Source organism: Psammomys obesus, unplaced genomic scaffold (genome assembly GCF_907164565.1).
Source record: "Psammomys obesus unplaced genomic scaffold, mPsaObe1.curated_primary_1811, whole genome shotgun sequence".
In the NCBI taxonomy this organism is placed as follows: domain Eukaryota; kingdom Metazoa; phylum Chordata; class Mammalia; order Rodentia; family Muridae; genus Psammomys; species Psammomys obesus.
This window is the reverse complement of record NW_026596176.1, coordinates 1,053,666-1,071,154: the sequence shown is the minus strand read 5'-3', so window position 1 is coordinate 1,071,154 and position 17,489 is coordinate 1,053,666. Positions and strand designations below refer to the sequence as shown.

The following is a 17,489-nucleotide window of genomic DNA, read 5'->3' as shown; positions in this document are numbered from 1 at the left end:
ATGACCTTCATCTTCACAGCCTTGCTCTATCTGGGTAAGATTTAAAGAGGAGATGTTAGGGGTAGGGTGAAGGGGAGAAGATTATGGTCCAGACAGCCAGGCTCTATCCAGTCAGGGAACTTCCGGGTGCTTAAGATGTTTCAGTGAAGGGAAGGCATGCTTATATAGGCATTATTAGGGGAAAAATTCTCACAAAAGTATTTTTTCCTAGGGCTGAATCTGGGCCAACTCACCGTGTTGGCAGGTGAGTATATGTCCAGATGTTCCAGATCACTCCTCACTGGGGACCTGAATGTACCCCTGCTCATCTGGGCTTGAGAACATCAGGTGATATCTGGTGTGTGTGTGGGGGTGCTAGAGCTGAAGCCTGAGACCTGAAGGGAATGTCCTTTGACCCTTGCTTCTTTGCAGGGAATCCCCACAAGCCAACCCTCAGTGTTCAGCCAGGATCAATGGTTTCCAGAGGGAAGCAGGTGATCATCTCATGTGAGGTGACCACAGGGGCCCAGGAATACCGTCTTTATAAAGAGGGAGGTCCACATCCCTGGCACTCACAGAACACACTGAAAGCCACAAAAAAGGCTCAGTTCTTGATCCCATCAATTGAACAACGATATGGAGGGAGATATCGCTGTTACTACAAAATGGCCACTGGGTGATCAGAGCGCAGTGATCCTCTAGAGCTTGTAGTGACAGGTGAGAGAACACCCAGCCCAGGCTCTGCCCTCAAGAAAAGTATCTACTTTCAGGAGCCTCACAGCTCCACATTGGAAGGTAATGTGGGCCATATAAGCCCACTTAACACATACAACTTTCTCTCCTAGGATTCTATAGTAAACCCAGCCTGTCCACCCAGCCCAGCATCGTGGTGACCCCGGGGGAAACTGTGACCCTTAAGTGTGTCTCACATCTGGGATTTAGCAGGTTTGTTCTGACTAAGGAAGGACAGCTGAAGCCTTTCTTGATCCTGGACTCAGAGTTTATAAACTCCACTGGGCAGTTCCAGGGCCACTTTCCCCTGGGTCCTGTGGTCCCTTGCCAGAAGCGGATATTCAGATGTTACGGTTATTATGACACCAGCCCCCAGGTGTGGTCGGAACCCAGTGATCCATTGGAAATACATGTGTCAGGTGAGGAAGCTCTATTATTGACTCAATCAGTTGCTGATAATATGAAGGGTTTTTTGTTTTTTTGGGGTTTTTTTTGCCATGAACCCTGTTTTTCCTTTAGGAGTCCCAGGAGGTAAGAGGATGAAGGACATTGAACCAGAGCTCAAGAATGGGAATGGATGTGGTATCTGCAGGTAATATGTGAGGGGACAGATGTTGGACAGGTGCCAGCTTTTCAATCTCTGGGCCATTTTCTCTTTATGGCTGCCCAGGAATCCTTCACTGCTGACTTGGCAAGACTCTCACCCTTTACCCTTGAGAGACTCTCCAATGTTGCTCTAACATAAGTTATGAAAGGTTTTTCTGTCCAAAGGATGAGAAACTAATTTCATACACTGCCATGGCCTGTTTATCAAGCTGGACTTTCAAGGCCAACTTCCCCTTGAGCCCTGTGTGCACCCCCCAGGAGCTGATACAGAACTCTGGTGTACAGACATTTTCTTCAAGTGGTCAGTACCTAGTGACCATGTGCAAATCCTGATCATAGTTGAGGAGTCCAGTGGGCCCACTTAGAGACTCAAGACTGCATAGGAGCAGCTGAGGTCTCGAGAGAAGGTGGTCAGGATGAAGGATGAGGATCTGAGGACCAGCAGATCAGGAAGTGGGGTGGGAGCAGTAAATATAAATGTTGGGCTAAATGTTTATTATTAGTCCTATAATTATTGTGGCTGTATTCTTTAACTTGCTATCACAATTAACAAGACATAGACACCTGTTAAATATTATAATTTACCTTGGGCTGGGCAGCTATTTCCATCTATAGTATCTCAATAACCTCATCATTCATCTCCTAGCCCCCACCAAATGCCATTTGCCTTAACTATTCTTATCTGGGCTATCTTCTATCCATAATCTTATAAATACTTGCTTGTATTCTTCATCCAGGCCTTTCCAGGCCATTATTGGAGTCCATCATCTGGGGCCCACATGGTTCCTTTTCCATGTTAACCAATCTGGCATCCTCCTTCCTCCTCTCTTCCTGTCCATCTGACTTCTTCCTGTGATTCTTCTGTTACCCAAAGCCCAGGAACCTTAGCCACACCTACCCCATTCTTCCCTGCATAGATTTTAGGATTTTTAATCAACCAATTAGGTATAATGTCTTACCAGGTTTATACAACAAAGATGGGTGTATCCAGGCAGTAACCAGTAATTAGCATTAAATACAGCCCAGTAACTAGCATCAAAATGAGAGCATCAGACTAACCTCTAACAAAGCACAGTCAGCAGAAGCAGGAAGAGAGTCAAGTCCTCAGAGACAGGTTCAGAAAAAGATAGTCAGCCCTTTCCTCATCTTTCTTCCCCTAGGACAGCTCGCTGCCACACTCTCCTCTCACTGAAGCCAGGCCCCATGGTATCCTCTGGAGAGAAAGTGACCCTGCAGTGTCAATCACTGAGATAGACACTTTTTTTCTGAGCAAGAGGATAGCAGCACCTTCCTTTCTGCGTCTAAGATCAATGTCTTCTAGCTCAGCAGTATCGGGCAGAATTCTTCAGGACTGCTGTGTCTTCCCCTCTCGAGGACACCTAAAGATACTGTAGTTGTGGAAAGTCATCACCCTACCTGTTGTCATAATCAGTCCCCCAAGGAACTCAAGGTCTTAGATAAGAGGACCCCTTACCTGTTCTGTCTGTGCTTAAGGGTTCACTCATTGCTTTGCTCCCAGGAGAACTCTTTCTTCTAATTTTATGTCTTAGTGAAATTCAGGAAACCCTCATTAGGAAGTGACTCTGATGCAAATTTTGAACACAAAGATCAGAGTGGGTCTGAAGCATCCAGTAGGAGACCAGTAGGAACCTCCTGCAGAAAGGAGAGGGTTCATCCAGATCTGCAAGAAGATATGAGATAGGAGTAATGTACATTTGCAGGAAAGAAAGAAAACATAGGAAATAGGATCAGAGGTGGATCTTAGTTGGTAGAGTCATTGGCTAGCATGCAAGAAGCTCTGGTACTAAACAAAGTGGGAACCATGATTGTACCTGTAATTGCAGCACTCAGAAAGTGGAAGCAAAAGGATCAGAAATTCAGAGCCATCCTAGGCAACATAGTGAACTGAAGGCCAGTCTCGGCTACATAAGACCCTATCACAGAGAAAATAAAGAAGGAGAAAAGAAGACAGAAAGGAAGGAATGAAGGAGGGAGGGAGGGAAGGATAAAAGAAAGAAGGAAGGAAGGAAGGAAAAAAGGAAGAAAGGAAGGAAGGAAATAAGAAAACCAGTGATAGAGAGATGGATGGAAAGAAAGAAAGAAAGAAAGAAAGAAAGAAAGAAAGAAAGAAAAGAATAGGGAAAGAAGGATGAATGGAGGGAGAAAGAAAGAGAGTAGAAAATTAAATTAGGAAATTTGGACTTGCCAAGCATGGTAGTGCACACCTATAATACCAGTACTCAAGAGGCAAAGGCAGACAGATATTTATGAGTTCAAGACTAGCTGGTCTACCTAGAAAATGTCAGGATAGCCAAGGCTACAAAAAGAGATTCTGTGTCAAACAACAAACAAACACATAAAAACTAAGAAATCTGAACTATTTTATAAATTTATTTAATAAAAATATTACAGTAAAATCACAATTAATAAAAACTTTAAATTCTTTTCCTTCTTTGTTTTTTATATTTATTTCAATTTTAAATTAAGTGTGGTTTTCTTTTTCTTTTTTTTTTTTAAGATTTATTTATTTTATTATGTATGCAATGTTCTGCCTGCGTGTACACCTGAATGCCAGGAGAGGGCACCAGATCTCATAATATATGGTTGTGAGCCACCATGTGGTTGCTGGGAATTGAACTCAGGAACTCGGGAAGAGTGAGCAGTGTTCTTAACCTCTGAGCCATCTCTTCAGAGCCAAATCACTTTTTTTTTAAATTAAGTATTTCAATTTTAAAAAGAATTTCACACATAAGAACTGTATTTGCGGGGGCGGAGCCAAGATGGCGGCGCCAGGAGAGCCCTGTGTCTGAGAAGCGGGACAACACTCTCCGTGCAGCGACCAGGAGACTGAACTCTGGGCCCTAAAACAACAGCGATCGATCGTGTTTCCCAGGTGAGGGGAGACTCCCACGGCGTGGGAATCAGTCAGATCCACTCTGGGCTGCCCAGCCAGAACCTGGAAGAGATCCCCGGTAACTTGGGCACTGGGTCTCAGGCCAGAGCCGCACGCCTGCGTGTCCCGATCACTTTCCCAGGCTGATCGGTGGGCACAAGGGAGCCAGAGACTGGCAGTCCCAGTCGCAAGAAAACCCCACGGGGAAGGAAAGTTGCGAGTCTGATCACGGGTCACCCAGTCTTTCCCTGGAAGGTCTCACAGACCGCGAGTAACCACCGCCATCACAACTAAGCTCCCGCCGCGCAGAGAGCGGCTGTGCGCCTAGCTCACCGGTACAGACGAGCTGCGTGCCCCAGTGCAACAGAGAATGAGAATCCCTGTCCGGAGAGGGCCCCTCAGGGAAGGAAGAAACCATGCTGCTTGGGCCACCTGAGCGGCTGCACGCCCAGCTCACCGGTACAGACGAGCTGCGTGCCCCAGTGCAACACAGACTGGGAATCCCTGTCCAGAGAGGGACCCACAGGGAAGGAAGAAAACGTGCTGCTGGGGTCACCCAGGCTTTGCCTGGGGAAAGTCTAGCAGACCGCAGATCGCAAACAGGCGAGTACACCCAGCCATCACAGACCAGGGCCCAAGCAGGGAGCACAGAGGTATTGGGAACCCAGCTCCTGCAGACTAGCAGGCGGTCGCACACTCCGCCAGCCCAGAGGCCTGCTTTGTACCAACTACTCCTTACAGACAGAATTGTATGCCCCAAGACACCAGAGTCTTAGAGTCACTGTCTGGAGAAACCCTCACAAGGAACAAAGAACAAAGCAAAGGGGACGGACTTAGGCAACCCAGTATATCCCCGGAAAAGGTCCCACAGACTGACCCAACCCAGGGAACTGCTGTGCCCCAGATAGCCTGCTGTTACCAGGAGAGCAGTACTCACCCGCCACAGATTACCTCTTGGGTTCTGGGGCACAGAGCCCCAACCTCAGACCTACAAAAGACCAGGAACCCTGAGATCAACCCCCAGATACTGCTCCAAAAGGCAACCAGTTATCCCTAACAAAACCGACCAAACCACAGGACACACAGGTTATAGCAGCTGATCACTAAATTTACAGCAAGAAACCCAGAAGGAGGGCAGCTGTCTCCAGGACTTCTCCCGGTGAGAGGAGAGCCCTCTTGACTAATCAGGACCACAGTTACCACCCAGGTCTCTATGCCTGAGGTGAGCTGTAGCAACTCCTGAAAAACACCGGCCATCCAGTGACTATACCCAAAAAGCTGAGAAGGCTTCCTTCAGGAAAAACTATCTTCCTGCCAAAGGGTTTCTCTCCACTACAAGAGTCCAGGGAACAACCAGAAACTAACTTCAAACAACTAAGATAGCCCAAAGGGTAGAGGACAGCGTAAAAGTTCAACCAACAAAAGCCAGAGAAATATGGCATCTCCAGAACCCAGTTATCCAGGGGCAAATAGCCCTAGACACCCCAGCATAATTGAAATTCAAGGAGATGACCTAACATCTATGCTCATGAAGAAGATAACAGAGGAAACAAATAAAATACGAAAAGAAATAGAGGAAGCTGCAGCCAAACAGTTTGTGGCCTTTAGAGAGGAAATGCTTAAATCACTGAATGAAATAAAAGAAACAATGGATTGTTCAAACAAACAGCTGAAGGAATTGACAGAAAAACATGAAAATACAGTCAGACAGATGAAGGAAACCAACAAAATAACTCAAGACCAGACGATAGAATTGGAAAAATTAAAAAAAAAAAAAACACAAATGGAAGAAATTGTGGAGAGAAAGAACTTAGGGAAGAAAGCAGGAACTACAGAGGTTAGCATAACCAATAAGCTACAAGAAATGGAAGAAAGAATCTCAGGTGTGGAAGATACAATGGAAGAAATAGATCTGTCAAAGAAAATGTTAAATCTAAAAAATTCCTGACACAGACCGTCCAAGAAATTCAAGACAACATAAAAAGACAAAACCTAAGAATAATAGGAATAGAGGAAAAAGAAGATTCCCTGCACCAAGGCCCAGAAAATATTTTCAACAAAATCATTGAAGAAAAATTTTCCAAACTTAAAGGAGAGGCCAGTAAGAATACAAGACGCCTATAGAACACCCAATAAATTAGACCAGAAAAGAAAATCCTCCCGCCACTTAAGAATCAAAACCATAAGTATACAGAACAAAGAAAAAATACTAAATGCTGCAAGAGAAAAAGGCCAAGTAACATATAATGGCAAACCCATTAGAATCACACCTGACTTTTCAACAGAGACTATGAAAGCCAGAAGGGCCTGGATGGATATCATGCAGACCCTAAGAGAACACAGATGTCAGCCCAGGCTACTATACCCAGCAAAACTCTCAGTCCTCATAGATGGAGAAAACAAGATATTCAATGACAAAAACAAATTTCAACAATACCTACACACAAATCCAGCATTACAGAAGACACTAGAAGGGAAAATACAACCCAAGAAAACTAGCTACATTCAAGAAAACACATATATAAATATATAACATATATAAATAAATAACCCCACTACAGTAAAACAAAAAGCAACGAAGCACACAACCATATGACCACAGCCAAAATCAAATTCAAAGGACCTAACAGCCACTGGTCATTAATCTCTCTCAATATTAATGGAGTTAATTCTCCAATAAAAAGACACAGACTAACAGAATGGATGCATAAACAAAACTCAGCAATCTGTTGTATACAAGAAACACATCTAAGTCACAAAGATAGACATTACCTGAGGGTAAAGCTGAGGGTAAAGGGATGGAAGATGGCTTTCCAAGCAAATGGATGCAAGAAGCAAGCAGGAGTAGCCATTCTAATATCTGATAAAATAGACTTTCAACCAAAATTAATCAAAAGAGATGGGGAAGGACACTTCATACTCATCAAGGGAAAATTCCACCAGGAAGACATCACAATCCTGAACATCTATGCCCCAAATACAAGGGCACCCACATTTGTTAAAGAAACATTGATAAAACTTAAACCACACATAGATCCCCACACACTAATAGTTGGAGACTTCAACACCCCACTTTCAACAAAGGACAGGTCAACAAAACAGAAATTAAACAAAGAAACAATATCTCTAACAGAGGTCATGAATCAAGTGGACCTAACAGACATTTACAGAAGCTTACACCCAAACACAAAAGAATTTAACTTCTTCTCAGCTCCTCATGGAACCTTCTCCAAAATAGACCACATAGTTGGTCACAAAGCAAGTCTTAACAGATACAAGAAGATTCAAATAATCCCTTGTATCCTGTCTGATCACCATGCAATAAAGCTGGATCTCAATAACAACAGAAATAGCAAAAAGCCTACACATATATGGAAACTGAGCAACTTGCTACTGAATGACAGCTGGGTCAGGGAAGAAATAAAGAAAGAAATTAAAGGCTTCCTAGAACTCAATAAAAATGAAGACACAACATACCCAAATTTGTGGGACACATAGAAAGCAGTGCAGAGGAAAGTTCATAGCACTAAGTGCCTTCAAGAAGAAATTCGAGACAGCTCATTCAAGCAACTTAATGACCCAGTTAAAAACCCTAGAAAAAGAAGAAGCAGACACACCAAAAAGGAGTAGACAGCTGGAAATAATCAAACTCAGGGCTGAAATCAATCAACTAGAAACAAATAAAACAATTCAAAGAATCAATGAAACCAAGAGCTGGTTCTTTGAGAAAATCAACAAGATCGACAAACCCTTAGCCAAGCTAACTAAAAGGCAGAGAGACACCATCCAAATCAACAAAATCAGAAATGTAAAAGAGGACATAACTACAGACACTGAGGAAATCCAATAAATCATTAGGACTTACTTCAAAAGTCTATACACAACAAAATTTGAAAATCTAAATAAAATGGACAATTTTCTTGATCGATTCCACTTACCAAAGTTAAATCAGGACCAGGTAAATCAATTAAATAGTCCTATATCCCCCAAGGAAATAGAAGCAGTCATTGAAAGTCTCCCATCCAAAAAAAACCCAGGACCTGATGGTTTCAGTGCAGAATTCTACCAGACATTCAAAAAAGAGCTAACTCGAGTTCTCTTCAAACTATTCCACAAAGTAGAAACAGAAGAAACATTACCAAACTCATTCTATGAAGCCACAGTCACCTTGGTACCTAAACCTCACAAAGACCCAACAAAAAAAGAGAACTTCAGGCCAATCTCTCTTATGAACATTGATGCAAAAATACTCAACAAAATACTCACAAACCAAATCCAAGAACATATCAAAGATATCACCCACTATGACCAAATAGGCTTCATCCAAGGTATGCAGGGGTGGTTCAATATATGGAAATCCATCAATGTGATCCACCATATTAACAAACTGAAAGAAAAAAACCACATGATAATCTCCCTAGATGCTGAAAAAGCATTTGACAAAATCCAACATCCATTCATGTTTAAAGTATTGGAAAGATCAGGAATACAAGGCACATATCTAAACATAGTAAAGGCAATATACAGTAAGCCTATAGCCAACATCAAACTGAATGGAGAGAAGCTTAAAGCGATCCCACTGAAATCAGGGACAAGACAAGACTGCCCACTCTCTCCATATCTCTTCAACATAGTTCTGGAAGTCCTTGCCAGAGCAATAAGACAGATGAAGGAGATCAAGGGGATACAAATTGGAAAGGAAGAAGTCAAATTATCACTATTTGCAGATGATATGATAGTATATATCAGTGACCCCAAAAACTCCACCAGGGAACTCCTACAGCTGATAAACACCTTCAGCAAAGTGGCCGGATACAAAATTAACTCAAAAAAATCAGTAGCACTCCTGTATACAAAAGACAAAAGGGCTGAGAAAGAAATTAGGGAAACAACACCTTTCACAATAGCCACAAATGACATAAGGTACCTCGGAGTAACCCTAACCAAGGAAGTCAAAGACTTGTATGAAAAAAATTTCAAGTCTCTGAAGAAAGAATTAGAAGAAGATATGAGAAGATGGAAAGATCTCCCATGCTCATGGCTTGGCAGGATTAACATAGTAAAAATGGCCATCTTACCAAAAGCAATCTACAGATTCAATGCAATTCCCATCAAATTACCAACACAATTCTTTACAGACCTGGAAAGAAAAATTCTCAACTTCGTATGGAATAACAAGAAACCGAGAATTGCTAAAACAATCCTCTACAATAAAAGATCTTCTGGAGGTATCTCCATCCCTGATCTCAAGCTGTACTATAGAGCAACAGTTATAAAAACCGCATGGTACTGGCATAGAAACAGAATGGTGGATCAATGGAATCGAACAGAAGACCCAGAAATAAACCCACACACTTACGGACACCTGACCTTTGACAAAGATGCCAAAACCATACAATGGAAAAAAGATAGCATCTTCAACAAATGGTGCTGTTCCAACTGGATGTCTACATGTAGAAAAATGAAAATAGATCCATACTTATCACCCTGCACAAAACTGAAGTCCAAGTGGATCAAAGACCTCAACATAAAGCCAGACACATTAAATCGGCTAGAAAAAAAGTGGGGAATACCCTAGAACTCATTGGCACAGGAGAAAACTTCCTGAACAGAACACCAACAGCACAGGCTCTAAGATCAACAATCAATAAATGGGACCACATGAAATTGAAAATCTTCTGTAAAGCAAAGGACACTGTCATCAAAACAAAGCGACTGCCTACAGATTGGGAAAGAATCATCACCAACCCTTTATCTGACAGAGGACTCATATCCAGTATATATAAAGAACTAAACAAGCCGAAAAGCAGCAAACCAAGTAATCCCCTTAAAAAATGGGGAACAGAGCTAAAGAGAGAATTCTCTGTAGAGGAATATCGAATGGCAGAGAAGCACTTAAAGAAATGCTCAACCTCATTAGCCATTAGGGAAATGCAAATCAAAACAACCCTGAGATTTCACCTTACACCCATCAGAATGGCCAAGATCAAAAACTCAAGGGACAACACATGCTGGAGAGGTTGTGGAGAAAGGGGAACCCTTCTCCACTGCTGGTGGGAATGTAAACTGGTACAACCACTCTGGAAATCAATCTGGCGCTTTCTCAGACAAGTAGGAATAGCGCTTCCTCAAGATCCAGCCATACCACTCCTAGGCATATACCCAAAAGAGGCACAAGTACACAAAAAGGACATTTGCTCAACCATGTTTGTAGCAGCTTTATTTGTAATAGCCAGAAGCTGGAAACAACCCAGATGCCCCTCAACTGAAGAATGGATGCAGAAATTGTGGTACATCTATACAATGGAGTATTACTCAGCAATGAAAAATAAGGAAATCATGAAATTTGCAGGTAAATGGTGGGACCTGGAAAGGATCATCCTGAGTGAGTTGTCCCAGAAGCAAAAAGACACACACGGTATATACTCACTCATATAGACATACAACATAGGACAAACCCTGTATAATCTATGCATCTAAATAAACTAAGCAATTGAGAGGACCCTAACTAAAATGTTCAACCCCCATCCTGAAAGGCAAAGAGGATGGACATCAAAGAAGAAGAAAACAAGAAACAACCTAGAAACCTGCTACAGAGGGCCTCTGAAAGCCAGAAGAAGAAAACAGGAAACAAACTAGGAACCTACCACAGAGGGCCTCTGAAAGCCTCTGCCCTGCAGACTATCAAACAGATGCTGAGCCTGATGGCCAAGTGATGGGCAGAGTGAATGGAATTTTATGTAAGAAGTGGGAAATAGTAAGAGCTGGAGAGGACAGGAACTCCACAAGGAGAGCAACAGAACAAGATAATTTGAACACAGGGAAGTTCCCAGAGACTCATACTCCAACCAAGGACTATTCATGGAGATAACCTAGAACCCCTGCACAGATGTAGCCCATGGCAGGTCAGTGTCCAAGTGGGTTACCTAGTAATGGGAAGAGGGACTGCCTCTGGCATAATCTGATTGGCCTGCTCTTTGATCACCTCCCCCTGAGAGGGGAGCAGCCCTATCAGGCCACAGAAGAGGACAATGCAGCCACTTTTGACGAGAACTGATAGACTAAGATGAGAAAGGAGTGGAGAACCTCCCCTATCAGTGGACTTGGGGAGGGGCATGCATGCAGAAAGGGGAGGGAGGGTGGGACCGGGAGGGGAGGAGGGAGGGGCTTATGGGGGATACAAAATGAATAAAGTGTAATTAATAAAACAATAAATAGCAAAAAAGAACTGTATTTGCATTATTTATACTCCCTTGTTTTTTCTCCAGCTCTTTCTATGTATCCTTCACTCCCTTGCAAATTCATGACCTTTTTAAAATTATTATGCTATATGTATGTATATATAAGTACAACCTGCTGCATATAAATACAATGCTTCATTTAGCACTTGCATTTAGTGTTGCTCATACATATTTGTGTTTTGGGCTCACCACTTGGGATTAGATAATGTACCAGGGGCTCATCCCTATAAAAAGACTTAATTGTCCTCTTACAGCAGCCATTAGTTACCTGTAGTTTCCTCATCTAGGGGTGGGATCTTGTGAGATTTCACACATCCACATTGACATGCCAACTGGTGTTATCATTCAGCTCTTGTTCAGGAAATCATATTTTTTTGAGTTTATGGGTGTAACTCCTTACCATAGATAGAAGATACTATCTCACAGCAGATGTCCTAGTCCTCTGGTTCTTATAATCTTTCTAGACTCTATTCTGTGGTATTTCCTGAGCTTTAGGTGTAGGGATTGTATTGTAGTTAGGGACGAGCTGGCTGAGAATTAGTTGTTCATAATAAGTTGTTTTTCTGTATTTTGACCAGTGTTAGATTTCTCTGATGGTCTCTGTATTGAGAAAGAGAGAGAGAGAGAGAGAGAGAGAGAGAGAGAGAGAGAGAGACTCATTGGAACCCACTATGTAGATCAGGCTGACCTCCATCTCACAAAGGCCTGTCTCTGCCTCTCAAGTGCTGAGATTAAAGGAATAGGCCACCACACTTGACTTGGCTTTTTAAAAAAATTTCTTCTCTTAAAATAATGGTGAAGGAGGAGGAAGGAAGAAAATAAAAACACAGGACTTAGGAGAAACACTTGAGTTTTAAGTATTTCACACTTTCTACTTTTTTTCTTTGGTTCTTAGAAGCAGCTCAGCCCCCACCCCAGGCTGTCACCAAACATGTCAGACCCCAAGACAGGTGAGTTAAGAGAATTTTCAGCTACAGGACTCAATACAGAAGATTAAGTCCTGTCCAGGGTAAGCAGACTCCTGGGGTGATTTTCATCTGCCTTGACCTCTGTGACCTCTTTTTCTATAACCTGCAGTCTCACAGCCCCAGGATTACACAATGGAGAATCTCATCAGGATGGGGTTGTTGGTCTTGGTTCTTGTGTTTCTTGGCATTGTGCTGTTCGAAGCTCAGCACAGCCAAAGAGGATCCAACACACAGCCAGGAGGAAAATAGTACTTCTTTCATGATGGCAAAGACCTGGGAATAAGTTCGAGGATTTCAGATGGTTCTGTAAGAAAATCCAGGGCTTACAGTAGGGAAACACTTTCAGAGAATTTCCAGGGAGCAAATGTGATTTGAGTGTGGGGAAACATCTGGGTATTGTGGTGGAGAGATCTTCTACATCAAATCATGATGTTATCTTAGATGTATACTTTAGTGAATTATCTCCACTCTCCTCCCATCTATAATGACTAGGGGAGGGATAATCCTGTTCCACCAGTCAGTTTGGATCCAAATCTCTTTCATCTTCTATTCCCCCATGCCCAACATGCAACATTTTCTTTTATCATATACTATCACGTTCCTCATAATCATCATGAGTCTTCACCTTCTCCACTGAATACAAAGCTAAAATAATGCTCAAAATTCAGATTCCAAAATGAAAAAGAAGGTCCTAATGATCCAGCACTGTCTCTTGAACTCTCGGCTTTCAGCACCTGTTTTTTGTGTAGTTTTCTTGAAATATGAAGGCTTGTGATCAACTTACTTGCATTTGTAGGAGCTCTCTGGTGGGGTACTGCTGATATGGCTTTGAAAATAACATTTTCTTAATAATTATTAAAGAAGAGGTAATAAATTTGAAAAGGAGTGTGGGGAGACATGGGAGGAATTGGGGAAAAAAAGAAGGGGTAAAATGATGTCAATAAAGTACTCATATGAAAAGTAGGAAAAATTTAATATCCTCTCACATACATCCTGGTATGCATGGCATTCCCTAGTTACAGTATATAAGCACATCATAGGGAACATCATTTATAACACCAGTGGAGTGTCATTTATGTGGAGTTTAGAACTGATGTATGAAACAAATATATTTTTAAATTTCAAATTCCATCGTTCACTGCTAGCATTTATAGAAGCAGCTGGCATGTAAATGAACCAATCTGGAACTAGTTTGCTATAAATTTTGATTAGTTCCACAGTCATTTTTAAAAAATAATTAATTTCTGTGTTATCTGCAATGGCACTTATAATTCTTCCTAAATATCTGAGCCTTTAATTTACTTATTAGTCTTACTGTACTCGCTAGGACAAAGTACAAAGTACAGAGCTGAACAATCTATTGAGAGAAGGAATAGTGCTGCCTTCCTTCTGATGTAAAATGAGATTTCTAAGTTCCCATGGTTAAATATAATGTTAATTTCAGTATAGTATCTTATTCAGATAGAAAAATCTGTCTGTTCCTAATTTTATGTGACAGTTTATGATTAATAGGTGTGGGAAAGTGAATGCCTTTTTCACGTATGCTTTCATTTTTTTCTTTGTTGATGTAATGGGTGGTATTAATTAGTTTCTGAACAAGCCAAGTCTTTGTAAGTCCCTTGTTCATGTTATATAAATCTTTCATACACGTTGGATTAAATTTGTTAATACATCTATGCACTACTAACAATAAAATATATTCTCACACAGAAACAGTCTCGTCATCTATAAGGAGTATGCTGATTACTCTAATACCTTATCCTATTAACTTTCTATTTCTGTGATAAGGCATAGTGGGAAAAAGCAACACCAGGGAGGAAAAGGTTATTTAACCTTACAGCTCCTAGATCACTGACCATCCTGAAAGAGAGTCAGGAACTCAAGCAGGACAGAATTGGAGGCTGGACCTGAAGCAAAAACCATGGAGGAGTGCTGCTCAATGGCTTCTTTTTTATTTGTTTGTTTGTTTTTGTTTTTGTTTTTCACTGACCTGACCAACAGTCATCAATAAGAACCAAACCACTGATTCAATATTATTTTGTCTAAAAATTGCTTCCACAAAGAAATTATCCCATTGCTGTTTAATTTAGCATTAGAAAAATTCTTAGTCAGGCAGATTAAAGCCAGATCACTTTCCCAAATATCACAGGGATGGTCTCTATCCCAGTCATAGTTAAACTCCTTGGTTCCCTCTAAAACCTCTTTAGTCATGTCTCTTCAGTCTGCTTTGGTCTCAGAACTACTTTCCAGGCTCACACTAAGATGGGCTGTTAAGTTTGGTAATAGATTCCAACTTCTTTTCTAACACAACGTCCCAGAGTCTTCCGAAATTCTTTTTTCTTTTAACTTTTTTAAAATTTTAATTAATTACAGTCTATTCACTCTGTATCCCAGCTGCAGCCCCCTCCCCCATTGCCTCCCTCCCTCCCTCTCTCTCCAGCCCCTCCCCCAGTCCAAAGACAGGGGAGGTCCTCCTTCTGTTCCATTTGACCCCAGTCCATCAGGTCTCATCAGGACTGGCTTCTCCATCCTCTTCTGTGGACTGGCAAGGCTGCTCCCCCCTCTGATGGAGGTGATCCAAGAGCCAGCCCATGAGTTCATGTCAGAGATAGTCCCTGGTCCTGTTATTGGGGAACCCTTTTGGACACTGAGCTGCCTTGGGCTACTTCTGTGCAGGGGTTCTAAGTTATCTCCATGAATGGACCTTGTTTGAAGTATCAGTCTCAGAAAAGACCCCTGGGCCCAGATTTTTTGGTTCTGTTGCTCTCCTTGTGGAGCTCGTGTTCCCTCCATGTCTTTCTATCTCCCCCTTCTTTCATAAGATTCCCTGCACTCTGCCCAATGTTTGGCTATGAGTCTCAGCATCTGCTTTGATACCCCACTGGGTGGAGCCTTGCAGAGGCCCTTTGTGGTAGGCTCTTGTCCTGTTCCCTGTTTATTTTTTCCTCTCTCTCTGTGGATTTTGCATTTTTTTTTATTTCTTTATTCAGTAGAGTGGAACTATGAACTAGTACAGTCTTTTTTTTTTTAATTTTCTTATTAGTTACATTTGGTTAACTCTGTGTCCCAGCTGTATCCTGCTCCCTCATTTCCTCCCAATCCCACCCTCCATCTCCTCCCTGCCCCTTGCCAAGTCCACTGACTGGGGAGGAACTCCTCCCCTTTCATCTGACCCTGTTTTATCAGATACCTTCAGGACTGGCTGCAAAGTCCTCCTCTGTGGCCTAGCAGGACTGCTCCTCCTTTGGGGGGTGGGGAGGTCAAAGAGCCAGCCATTGAGTTCCTGTCAGAGATAGTCCCTGTTCCCCTTACTATGGGAAACCAATTGGTTACTGAGCTACCACGGGCTACATCCGAGCAGAGGTTCTAGGTTATATCCATACATGGTCCTTGGTTGAGTGTCAGTCTCAGAAAAGACCCTGTGCCCAGATATATTTGGTCCTTGTGGAGCTCCTATCCTTTCCACATCATAATAACTCCCTTTCTTTCATATGATTCCCTGTACTCTGCCGAAGGTTTAGTTATGAGTCTTAGTATCTGCTTTGAAGCACTGCTAGGTAGAGTCTTTCAGATGCCTTCTGTGGTAAACTCCTGTCATACGTTCAAAGCATATCCCATTTGTCTTTCTAAATGAGGATTGAACCTCTTACCCTGTGTCCGCTTTCTTGATTATCTTTTTTAGGTGTATAGATTTCATTATGTTTATCATATCTTATAGGTCTATATAAGCGAGTATGTACCGTGTTTGTCTTTCTCCTTCTGGGACACTTCACTCAGAATGATCTTTTCTAGATCCCACCATTTGCCTGCAAATTTCATGATTTCCTCCTTTTTGATTGCTGAGTAGTATTCCATTGTGTAAAAATACTACAATTTCTGTATCCACTCCTCCGTTGATGGACATCTGGGTTATTTCCAGGTTCTGGCTATTACAAATAAAGCTGCTATAAACATGGTTGAGCAAATGTCTTTGTTGTGTACTTGGGTAAATTTTGGGTATATGCCTAGCAGTGGTATAGCTGGGTCTTGAGAAAGCAACATTACTAATTGTCTGACAAAGCGCCAGATAGACTTCTAAAGTGGTTGTACCAGTTTACATTCCCACCAGCAGTGGAGGAGGGTTTCCCTTTCTCCACAACCTCTCCAGCATGTGTTGTCCCTTGAGTTTTTCATCTCGGCCATTCTGATGGGTGTAAGGTGAAATCACAGGGTTGTTTTGATTTGCATTTCCCTAATGGCTAATGAGGTTGAACATTTTTTTAAGTGTTTCACTGCCATTCGATATTTCTCTATTGAGAATTCTCTGTTTAGCTCTGTTCCCTATTTTTTAATTGGATTACTTGGTTTGTTGTTTTTCAGCTTCTTTAGTTCTTTGTATATACTGGATATGAGTCCTCTGTCAGATAAAGGGTTGGTGAAGATTCTTTCCCAATCTGTGGGCAGTCGTTTTGTTTTGATGACAGTGTCCTTTGCTTTACAGAAGCTTTTTAGTTTCATGAGGTCCCATTTATTGATTGTTGTTCTTAGAGCCTGTGCTGCTGGTGTTCTGTTCAGAAAGTTGTCTCCTGTGCCAATGAGTTCTAGGCTGTTCCCCACTTTTTCTTCTAACAGATTTAGAGTATCTGGTTTTATGTTGAGGTCTTTGATCCACTTGGACTTCAGTTTTGTGCAGGGTGATAAATATGGATCTATTTTCATTTTTCTGCATGTAGACATCCAGTTGGTCCAGCACCATTTGTTGAAGATGCTATCTTTTTTCCATTTTCCATTGGTTTTGGCTTCTTTGTCAAAAATCGAGTATTCGTAGGTGTGTGGGTTTATTTCTGGGTCTTCTATTCAGTTCCATTGATCCTCCTTTCTGTTTCTATGCCAATACCACGCAGTTTTTATTACTATTGCTCTGTAGTACAGATTGAAATTGAGGATGGAGATACCTCCAGATGATCTGTTGTTGTACAGAATTGTTTTGGAGATTCTGGGTTTTTTGTTTCTCCATATGAAGCTGACAATCTTTTTTTCAAGTCTGTAAAGAATTGAGTTGGTATTTTGATGGGAATTGCATTGAATCTG

General features: G+C 41.8%; 1 pseudogene; it reads left to right on the top strand.

The window, feature by feature from the left end:
* LOC129667898 (leukocyte immunoglobulin-like receptor subfamily A member 5) lies at positions 1 to 12,702 on the top strand (annotated as a pseudogene).
* Positions 12,703 to 17,489: the final 4,787 nt, after the last annotated feature.